Consider the following 12,302-nt stretch of genomic DNA (forward strand, 5'->3'; position numbering starts at 1 on the left):
TGTCATAAAACTAAATAAAATATTTATAAAAAAAATTGCATCGATAACTGGCTAAGTGGAATTTTATTTAATTCTCATATAAAGATAATTTAATATATTATCCCCATTAATTCAATTCAGATTCGTGTAAATACGAGTAAATACTAGTACGAGATTTTAGCTTGCAATTTTACCGATTTAAAATTCAGCACACTTCCGATTAACCCTTTTAAAAAATAGTGCGGCAAGATCACTATCCCAATAAACATGTTTCAATAGAAAATACTCAATATAAAATAGTATTAACAGTGGGAAAGAATCCCAAGTGAAAATACGTACTTTTGACTTTTGATTTGAACTGGACGACTACTTTGAAAGATTTGAAAGCTGAAAAGTACTATAAATGAAAGATAAAATACCCGACTATAGATTCTTATATTCATTTTGAACAGGACAGATTTTGAGACTCCGATATATCTCTAAATCTCGAGCCAATCAACATTTTTTATTACCAGATTCGTGTTCACTGGGCATAGATTTATAAGAAAAGTCATATCTCGTCTCTGAACCAAAAAAAAGTCGTCATTTGTTGAACAGTGTAATTTAAGAGCCAAGTTTTTTTTTTTCAATTTTCGTATTATGTATAAGTTTTATGATTTTTCATGTATTATTTTATTTGTATTTTTGTGAATAGTAATTGATGTCATTGCGGATGTTTGTATGAATTGGCAGTGTATAAAATGCTAATGTACCTACATATATATTGATTGTATGGTATCTGTATAAGTGCACTCGTCGCTCTGGAGCGATCTGTAAAGGCAAGTGTTCATGTTCTATGAAATAAAATAAAACTAAAAGAAGTCCTGAAACCAGTTTGCTCAGAATAATAATACTTGTTTTCTACAAAAATAAATTGTAAAAAATCACAATAAATGTGTCCATATTATTTTTTTAGCTGTTCTATCAATGTGCACATTTTGTAGATTTTTCAATATATAGGTATATAAATAACGGGAAAATAATCTGGATACGATAGCTAAATAGGTAATTGGACTATTCGTCACATTGCGCAGGTCACAAAGACAATTTTTGCCATAAAAATCGCGAATACACAATATTTGACACTCAAATTCTCGTTAGTATGATGGACTTTTCGGCAGCCAGATGTTCCGTTATAGAGATTTTAGTGACTTTGTGACGATTACTTTGTGACCAGTAATCACCGAACCAGATAGATAATATGATAAACATACAGCTATGAAAATAATCAAACTCACAATTTGTAAATATGTTCGATTTATATTTTCAAATGGAAGAAATTTTTTTTTATACCTTCAAGACTTTGAATTCAAACTATTTAAAACTGTTACATAGCTCTATATGCAGATGATACTGCTTGCTTCACAAGTAGCAAAAAACCAGACACTATTCTTAAAAATCTTGAATTTGCAATTAAAGCAATGACTGAACACTTCACTAATTGGAAAATTCAAATTAATCAAACCAAAACAGACGCCATATTATTTAGTGTTAGAAAGCATAAGCCTAGTTCAGATCTGAAAATCCCCTCTGGAGAAAGTCTGAAATGGCAGTCAGTAATAAAATATTTAGGAGTAACGTTCGATAAAAGAATGAGATGGGCACATTGTGGGAGCGAAATGCAAGGCGATGCGGGATATATCCTCAATATATCCAATATTTAATCGCCATAGTTCTTTATCAACTCAAAATAAAATAAAATTATATCGCGCGCTCATATTACCATTATTAACCTATGCTTCACCTGTATGGAATAACGCCTCGAATACTAATCTTTCCAACCTCCAAGTAATACAAAATAAAAATAAAAATAATTTATAATACACCCATATATACTAACTTGAAAAAACGGCATGCCATATATAATATTCCGTCTGTTACAGACATTACTAACAAACTAACCAGTAGATTCTATGACAGAATCACTAATAACCATACTAACGCACTTGTGAAGAGTCTCGGTGATTACAACAAAATGTCTATACTCTTCAGGTATAACACACAGATTACCTAAACACAATCTGCTTTAGGTCATTGACTTTAGTGAGTCTTTAATTAATATTATGTATTAGATGTATTATGAGCATTTATAAGGATTGTAAATAGGTTTTTGTGTTCTTTTTCCTATTACGCCGTAGATTAACATTAGAATAATATAATACTACTAGTGTAGGGCCCGTTGATTTCAACGGGTGGTTTCGAAAAGAAATTGAACCTCGAATAAAAATAAAGTTAAAGATATGGAATCGACTGGTTTCAGAAAGACAAAGGCACAAAAAAATGAAAATTATGAAAAAAATTAAAAATATGAAAATAATGAAAAATATGAAAAAAATGAAAAAAATGAAAAATATGAAAAAAATGAAAAAAAAATGAAAAAACTGAAAATAATGAAAAAAAAATGAAAAAAATGGAAATAATGAAAAAGATAAAAATTTGAAAAAAATGAAAAAAAATGAAAAAACTGAAAATAATAAAAATATGAAAAAAATTAAAAAAAAAAATTTGTTCCCCATACTGGTTGATGGTTGATCATAAGAAATCGGAAATCGAAAAAGATTGTCGACGAAAGCCGAAGATACGCGAATGATTGGTTCCCCATACTTCTATAGGATAATCGAATATTAAGTAATTTTAGAGCGTTTTTTCTGTCGAGGCTGTAGTCTAATGGCTAGCGACCTGTTCTGGGCGAGGGGGCCTTAGTTCGATTCCGTGATTTGGAATTAATTTTATTTTTCAAATATCGCTAAAATATAAATTAATTTCAATAATTTCAATTAAAAATATATATTTAATTGTTTTATATGAAAAAAAAATGGTTCAAAACCTCGCTAAATGAAATTATTAAAATTACGTATTTTTATATGGCGAGAAGGAATATTTCAATTAATGTTTAAAAAAAAAAGGGCGAAATGAAAAATTGGATTTGGCGTGATTCCCGAGACCATTAGCTCAATTAGACCCATATTCAGGCTATTTGGGGTGATCGGTTCGAGTCGCGACAAAGTCGTCTCGTCGTAAAATGAATTAATCGATTTTTATCGATTCGTTCATTATGTTCGGAGAGAGTTAGGACACACACACACACACATCCACACACACACACACACACACACACACACACACACACACACACACACACACACACACACCCACACACACACACACACACACCCACACACACCCACACACACCCACACACAGATTACCGTCTTTATATATATGATGATTACTAACCAAATTAAATTAAATTATAAAGTAAAAAATGATCTGTAGATCAGTATCTATTAAAATAGATATAAGATGTATTGTGAACATAATTTCGTAATAATAAAAAGCATTTAAAAATAAAAAAATAAACAATTTCAAACCGAATTTCACGCAAAAAAAAATTTTTACGACAAGGACGAGGTCCTCCGATCCTTTGAAGACGTCAAAGCGTCCGAAACGGACTGCGACAATTAAATTACCCCCCGATGACAAAGCCTCAGCCCCAAGACAATGGCTAACGAGGATGTCACGCGCACTTAAACCCCGGGATCAAATAGAACAAAGGGGTACTGAACACCCCAACCTCCTCTTCCCATATCCCGACAATATGGAGATAGCCCCGTCGCACCTGTCGACCGGGGTTAGGCCGTGTCAACACCACATACGGTCCCGTGTGATCAACCATAAGTGATCTTCGAGCAGTTCAATGACACTCGTGTATGTAGGTAATCACTAGTTGAGTTGTGACATTGCTTTCCTACACGTATTTAATTAAATGTTGAACTGCTAAGTCCACGTTGGTGCTGGCTGTGTCTCTCATAACAATAATACTTTTGCGTGAAGATATTCGAGAAAATACAGTGATTAGAACATTGAGACAGAGAAATGTTATCATATATATAAAGACGGTAATCTGTGTATGTGTGTGTGTGTGTGTGTCCTAACTCTCGCCGAACATAATGAACGAATCGATAAAAATCGATTAATTCATTTTTCGACGAGACGACTTTGTCGCGACTCGAACCGATCACCCCAAATAGCCTGAATATGGGTCTAATTGAGCTAATGGTCTCGGACATCACGCCAAATCCAATTTTTCATTTCGCCTTTTTTTTTTTTAAACATTAATTGAAATATTCCTTCTCGCCATATAAAAATACGTAATTTTAATAATTTAATTTAGCGAGGTTTCGAACCATTTTTTTTTCTTTTCATATAAAACAATTAAATATATATTTTTAATTGAAATTATTGAAATTAATTTATATTTTAGCGATATTTGAAAAATAAAATTAATTCCAAATCACGGAATCGAACTAAGGCCCCCTCGCCCAGAACAGGTCGCTAGCCATTAGACTACAGCCTCGACAGAAAAAACGCTCTAAAATTACTTAATATTCGATTATCCTATAGAAGTATGGGGAACCAATCATTCGCGTATCTTCGGCTTTCGTCGACAATCTTTTTCGATTTCCGATTTCTTATGATCAACCATCAACCAGTATGGGGAACAAATTTTTTTTTTTAATTTTTTTCATATTTTTATTATTTTCAGTTTTTTCATTTTTTTTCATTTTTTTCAAATTTTTATCTTTTTCATTATTTCCATTTTTTTCATTTTTTTTTCATTATTTTCAGTTTTTTCATTTTTTTTTTCATTTTTTTCATTTTTTTCATATTTTTCATTTTTTTCATATTTTTCATTATTTTCATATTTTTCATTTTTTTCATAATTTTCATTTTTTTGTGCCTTTGTCTTTCCGAAACCAGTCGATTCCATATCTTTAACTTTATTTTTATTCGAGTTTCAATTTCTTTTCGAAACCACCCGTTGAAATCAACGGGCCCTACACTAGTAATAATATAATTGGCTTTAGGCGTCATATTGTTGTCAATAGAGGAATGTTCACAGACCTTTTCAAATGATTTTGGCATCAGTCGTATTTGGTGCTTTTTTACATATGTACATACATACATTTGTCCAATAAAAACTTTATATTACTCGCAAGATGGGCAAGTGCATCGTTAAAAATTGCACAATGCATTCAAAAATACACAATCAACAACATGCTATACATTTTAAAAGTAAATTGATCATTTCAGTAACATATTATTCAATTAACATCGTTGTTTGACAGTTCTTAAAAGTGTCATGGCGATCGCCCGCATTCTATATAAATTTCAGGGGTGGCACCGGAGGGGTTTGGTACATCCGCTCTAAAATCGCCAGATTAACAGAACGGCAGCTTTAAACGTAATTCTCGTTTTCTCGAATGATAGATTGCACATCAGATGACGAGTAACATTTCGATGTGCACAGATGCAATTATTAAAATTGAGTTGGATCTTTCTGGCGAGTTTAATAAGGCAAGATTCGGAACTTATCGAATCGCTCTGAAAGATCCAACTCAATTTTAATAATTACCATTTTAATAATTGCATCTGTGCACATCGAAAGGTTACCCGTCATCTGATGTGCAATCTATCATTCGAGAAGACGAGAATTGCATTTAAAGCAGCCGTCCGTTAATCTGTCGTTCAATTTGTCTGGCGATTTTAGAGCGGATGCACCGCATCCCACCGGAGAAATGTAAAACTTATTTTTAATAAATGTAAAAACATTTCTCTTAGTGGCGCCGAATACTCAGTTATATTAATAACCAATTATTTAAGTTTTTGTTAATATTAATTTTATATTATACATATTTTTGTTGAAACTATACATTACACGTTAATTTAAGAGTTCCCAAGGACAGACAAATACAAAAAAGGGGATAAAAATAATCCGCCAAGAAACGGATTGGCCACCAACGCCCAATACCACCATATACTAAAATTGTAAATAAATCTACATATGTATATCAAAATTAAACTTTAATTTCTGTAGTGAATATGTGATGACCCTGATTATATTCCGTGCGTTGTTCCGTAGTTATGGAGACGTACTTACTTTACTGACTTTACGAATAAATAAATTGTGTAACGACTTAGAGGTAATATCTTGGAATAGAAAGAGGGATATCATAGTAATTAGTAGGTCTGGCGATTTTCAAGTCTGTTTGTTCATAGTGTTGCACCAAAGTTATGTGAAAAATGTGTCGATTCACATGAATGACAGTAATAAATGAAATTACTGTTAACTCTTAAAATTTAGGTTTTATAATAATTAAAAATGAAATATTATAATAGTATAAAAATCTAATATTTAATTACTTTCAACGAAACCTTATAAAATATTTTGAAAAATACATGCATAGACGTGGTTGTATAGGTATGAATTATATATTATGATATTATTGTTATAAGTAAATATAAAAACAAAATATCAATGCAAAAATTCCCAATATTTTTTTACGCGAATATTAAAGCGCCGAAGCTGTCCTTTTGAGTGGGGTGAAAATAAAAAAAAAAGAAAAACGAATTCGCGGAAGAATCTCAACTTCAAAATTTTCTTTTGATGTGTACAGATAGATACACAGTCGTGGAAAATGCTCGAAGAGCTTTATACGAAACACACACACACACTCGTATAGAAATACGATGGGAGAGTATCTTTGACCTTTGTTCACTTAATCGAGAGCTTTTGATAAATAAGTAGAAATCCTAAGCTTTCTCCTTTTTTTCCCCTTCAATATTCTGTGCGAAAGCTTTGCAATGCAAATATTGCCACACGTGGACCGTGGAAAAGAAAATTCGGTTCGGTCGGTTCGTTTGTGTATACAAATATGTATACCGTACATATTGCTGTTGACCGACAAATAGCACGAATAGTTTTGGGCATCGTATTTTGATGACGTGAAATACGAATTTTCGGAATCATAATATGTACTTAAATACGCGCACGTATTTTATTCTACATATTTATTAGTTTACATATAATATATAAACGTAGCAGAAAAATAAGCTTCAGATAAATTTCAACGTGAAACTACGTCATCGAACAAACCATAGTTCATGGGCTGAATACACTGAGCAACAAAAAATCACATTTTTTACTTACCGAAGCGGAAACTAATCAAACTTTACTAAGTACTTAATAGATATAAGCATTTAAAAAAATGTGCAATTTTTACAGATTTTTAGCTTTTGCAGTCTTTAATTCAAAATTTAGTATTGCTGTGCCAAAAGTGAGTACTGGAATCCATAGTCAGATATTTTTACTAGCCTCTTCTTACTTCATTTCTATTGATTGTTATTTTTTATTGTCTTAAAATACGTACAATTCATTACATAGCGAAATTCAAAAGTCAAAAACACTTTTTTTTTACACATTATGGTTAAGTGAAATATTATGCGCTGATTTTTCACATAACCATGAGTCCTATAAAGGCTGTTTGTTTTTTTCAATCACAATATTTTTGTGAGCGAGTGAGATTTAGTGATGCGCTCTCCATTTTTTGTTTCGCTCAGCAACATCCATTTTTTTATTTCAATTTAAAATCGTATCGTATATAAAATCTAGAATTAGTAAATTTCGATAAAACAAAAAATATTGACATAAAAAAACCAATTCTTATAAACGTGTTAAAGTGAAATATTAGTGAAATTATCCCTTAATATTACAGAGAAAATGTTACTTTTGATTTTTAAAATTCGCTAGTTAATTAATTACAAGTATTTCAAAGCAACAAAACAATTAAAATCTATAGAAAAAACATTTGAAAATTGATTCCAATATTTAATTTTGGCATAGCAATACCAAAATTTTGAATTAAAACCAAAAATCGCTCATATCTATTAAACGTCAGTAAGTCGACAATAATCATTGCGATATTCGAATTTACTGTGCCAAACTTAATGAAGATGGATTAGTCTCCGCTCCAGTATTTTTTTGTTGTTGCTCAGTGTTATTTTACTTTTAGATATTAAGAGGGCTGTATACCCGAAACCTTAATTTTGTTGCCGTTTCTTTCTTTGATATATATATTGAGTGAATGCGACAGCTGCGCTTCGACCAGATAATACCTATTTTAAATCGACCATATTGGAGGTTTCGTATTCTCCAGTTTTCTCCTCCGAAACTGGACCAATTAAAAAAAAAATTCATCATCGGTATGAGAAATATATTTTTTATGTTTGTGTGCTCGTATTTTTTTTAAAATCAACCGTTAAATAAGCACGCTGGACTCGTGGGTGTAAAAAAGAGGCGATTTTATAATATTTGGCGGATCCTACCTCCTATAAAAAATAGCCAATCAAAAAATTAAAACCACAAAAACATGCATATGGTAGATATCCATAGCATATTAAAAAATAATTTCTCTAGTGCCATAATTGAGGAAGGGAGAAGTCTAATACGTTTGTATGGACAAAGCGCTGGTGTCCAGCCCTCTCAAGTTTTATTTCATCAACTAGATTTTAGATGATATCACAGATGTACCTATATACATACGTATATGGACAATTATTATCTTGTAAAAACACAATGTTACAGTTTTATAATGTTTATTTATTTTCAAATATTAGTCGAAATCTTTACGATTGCAAAATTGGCTCGGTCAAAAGTCAAATTGAATGAAATTATATAACAAGATTATTTTATTATATATGTATGTAATAGTGTTTCTTGAACCGAAAATCTAACCTGTTATAGTTAAACGGCGAATTGGTTCCGCAATCGAGTCGAGCTTTCGAAGGGGAGGAAAATCACTTTGCCGTGAAAATCGATGAATAGTGTGATATTGGTGAATAGCTCAAAGTACCCGGGATTCGCGGGTCGAGGGGTACACGACACATTTTCGGTCGTAGAAACAACATAAAAGGAAGTGTTAGCTTCAGCTTCAACAGGTCGGCGGGGGTTGTGGGTGGTACAGAAGAGGGGGTGAAAAGAGTGGGAGGACACCTTTTTTCAAAGGACAGCCTCCCCTTTTCGCAGGAGTGACGGTCGTCATGGAAAACCTTACGGTGGTGTGCGAAAAACCCACGTGTGCCAATTAACGTGTGTTACCGCGCTAATACAACCGGATGAGAAAAGCGGAAGTGGGGAAAATGAATTTTCCCGTGATAGGGAGAAATTTCTGATTGTGTGTTTTATTTGGTAAATATTTACGCCTTTCGTAGGGTACATTTTACACGAGGGATTGGAATTACATAGTAATGCATTTTGGTTTAATTATAACCAACCCAAACGAGAAGTTTTGCAAGTAAAACTTTTTTACGACTGTATGTATTTTACATGTATTGTGGGTGATGTGTATTTTGTTGTTATTATTTCCGCTGCCACCAAGCGTTTTTGCGGAACGCTACTCCGTAAATAAAACTCAGTTTATTTTAAATTAATCAATGCTGTTTATTTTATCTTTCTTATTCTACAACTGATCTACCGAGACTGACTGTCAGACTGGTACTGTCGTTGCATATATAAAATCTGCTGGGTGAAATCGACAAATGGTTGGGAACGATTAGATACACATAATTAGTCATGCAAATTAAGAGGAATAATAATATTTGGTTTCCCCCAATATTATTATTCCTCTTAATAATATTGGGGGAAACCAAATATTATTATAATAATATTTGGGGGAAACACAGTTCGTAAGAAAAATGCAGCTAAAAAAATAAAGACTTATGTAGACGTAACAGTATGTTTTGATAGTGATGTCAGTATTACGAAGTGTTGCAGCACTGAAAAAATGCACAAAATTAAAGGGATGATGTGGAGGCACTCCCTCTTCCTCTCCTTCATTAAAAATAAATTAAAATGTCTTGTCGGAATCGTACAAATCCCTGTTGTTATATTGCTATGTATTTGAATTATAAAGGAAATCAATATCTGAAGTGAACATCCTGACCAATATTGGATTATCAAAAAACAAAAAAAAAAATCGGTGGAGCACAACGACATGAATTTATCTATTTGCATTTGAGGAATATAAGAAGGTCGCAAAACAAAATTCAATAATTAAACATACATACACTTTCATACACACCGACTAAAAGAACATTTTCGATACAAATTGAACGCAAATGTAGGGAAACTTACACAAGTCAAAAGTATTACTTTCGGCTGTCGGATTTGGTTCAAAAATTTACTTAAAAATACTATAAATATTATAAACATAAAATATCAAGAAGATAGAAATAATTTAAAGGGTCAAAATAAAATAATGAAATATTTTTTTAAAATAAATTACTAGTTCCGGTTTACGAATTCTGACCTAAGTTACCTTATCAACTATGAATTAACACTAATGATCTTAATGCTCTTCATGTTGGTCGTTAACCAACTGTTTGCCTCTTAATGTCTCCAAGTGCAAGGTTATGTGTTACTCCAGATCCAGATCCACCCCAAATCGTACCTTTCCATATCTTGTTGGTAACTTTTTATTGAACTGGATCGATTCAACTGTTGATCTTGGGGTTGCATTCCAGAGTGACCCAAATTTCTCTGTTCATATCGACTCTGTGTGTTGCTCTGCCTCACGAATGCTTGGGTTTGTCTTTCGTAATTCTCGACACTACCATAATCCCGCTGTTTTGAGATTGCTGTACAATTCTCTAGTTAGGAGTATCTTGGAATACGCCTCTATGATCTGGAATCCTTACACTAAGTCTCTATCTGTGAAGCTTGAACTTGTCCAAAGACGATTTCTCAGACTGCATAAATAAAATAAGGGTAGAACAGATTGAATCAATCTTAAGAAATCGCACGGAATTGTAAAACTACACATGACAAAATAAAACGCAATCCCATTTCAGTTAAGTTGGACAAATGACGCTGAAACACCCGTAAAATCGTCGCACACGCGGGCAACGCCAGGTACTTATTATCAAGGCGTTTTATTTTCAGAGAATCGACTACCAGAGCGCAGATGTCTCCCGCGGGAATCCGGCGATAAAGTTAATTGAAAATGTCGGTCTTAAGTTGATCCGCCATCTTTATCTTATCGCGCCGTCAGCTTGCCGCCATTATGTAAATTATTTAAACCTCATTTATTTCCCGCTCTCGTTTCGCGAACGCGTTCCGTTCCGCTTTCCGCAAAACCGTAATTGCGACATCAAAAGAACGCCACACCATCGGTACCACTTTTCTCTTTTCGGATGGAATCAAAACAAAAATGTACTCACGACGTTATATATATATATATATATATATATATATATATATATATATATATATATATATATATATATATATATATATATTTATATATATATATATCTACAACAAATATATATAAATATATATATATATATATATATATATATATATATATATATATATATATATATATATATATATATATATTTATATATATATATATATATATATATATATATATATATATATATATATATATATATATATATATATATATATATATATATTTATATATATTTGTTGTAGATACACGTATAAGGAATATTTGCAATATACATATATAGTGCAGTTTGCGTTCGTTGCATTTCTCGAGTGCAAGGTGGGGTTGTTTCTTTGTAGCAATTCTGCATCTGTGGGACGCGTACCTGTGTCAAGTATACTTTTCGCGTTTCTCGTTACATCCTCCATTGTCGTTGACTTTCAGACAACCTATTCTTATTTTCAGAACCGAAAGTCGTTAAATTGCTAAAGAATATCTTTGACGAGACGAAGTTGGCTTTTGTGAGTCGAAAGTATGGATTTTCAACCAATCTAGGATACATTCATATTTGTGAATAAAGAAAAATCTTCATTTGTTGTTTAACTTGAATATAAAATGATAAAAATGCAAGATTCTTTCAGTCAAAAAGATGCACAAATCATTAAAAAAATCATAGTCTGCAATAACAGATTGAATCATTAAGTTTGATTTTAAAAATACCTGTAAAGACCTGTAAAGACTCTGTGGTATACTTGTATATTAAAATAAATAAAATAAATAAATAAATACAATGTTTCAGTTATTATTTGATTTTTTTTTTAAATATTCAGTAGTATGGCTCAGTCTGAGACAGCAGTATGGCTCAGTTGTAGCGTGTATGTTTTGCACCAAGTGATTATTGGGTTCTAGCCCGCTATACTGCTGGTCAGACTTGGGTGTTTGTGAATCCAAGTCGATCGTTTCTTATCACAGTTTGCCAATTTTATCTGATCATTGTTAAAACGGTTCCTTAAAATTGGCGAAAAATCGAAGCCTCGATCGCTGTTCATTAACGACGTGTCACGACCAAAATCGTCGTCGATCGACGCTTCGCTCACCTGTTTACCTCAACATGCTAAAAGGCTGCGGTGCTAAACCTTTTTAGGTCCGATACATACATATGTACATACATATACATACATATTTGTCTGTAATATGTATGGAATACAAATA

General features: G+C 32.2%; 1 protein-coding gene and 1 long non-coding RNA gene across 5 annotated transcripts in view; one reads left to right on the plus strand and one right to left on the minus strand.

Annotated features, from left to right (window-relative positions):
* Positions 1-12,302, minus strand: part of Ptp36E (protein tyrosine phosphatase 36E) — a 305,940-nt gene that overhangs the window by 28,027 nt on the left and 265,611 nt on the right. The gene's annotated exons all lie outside the window — the stretch shown is intronic.
* The window catches only part of LOC143917161 (uncharacterized), a 198,709-nt gene that overhangs the window by 13,189 nt on the left and 173,218 nt on the right, over positions 1-12,302 (plus strand). The window lies entirely within an intron of this gene.

Source organism: Arctopsyche grandis, chromosome 9 (genome assembly GCF_051622035.1).
Source record: "Arctopsyche grandis isolate Sample6627 chromosome 9, ASM5162203v2, whole genome shotgun sequence".
Taxonomy (NCBI): domain Eukaryota; kingdom Metazoa; phylum Arthropoda; class Insecta; order Trichoptera; family Hydropsychidae; genus Arctopsyche; species Arctopsyche grandis.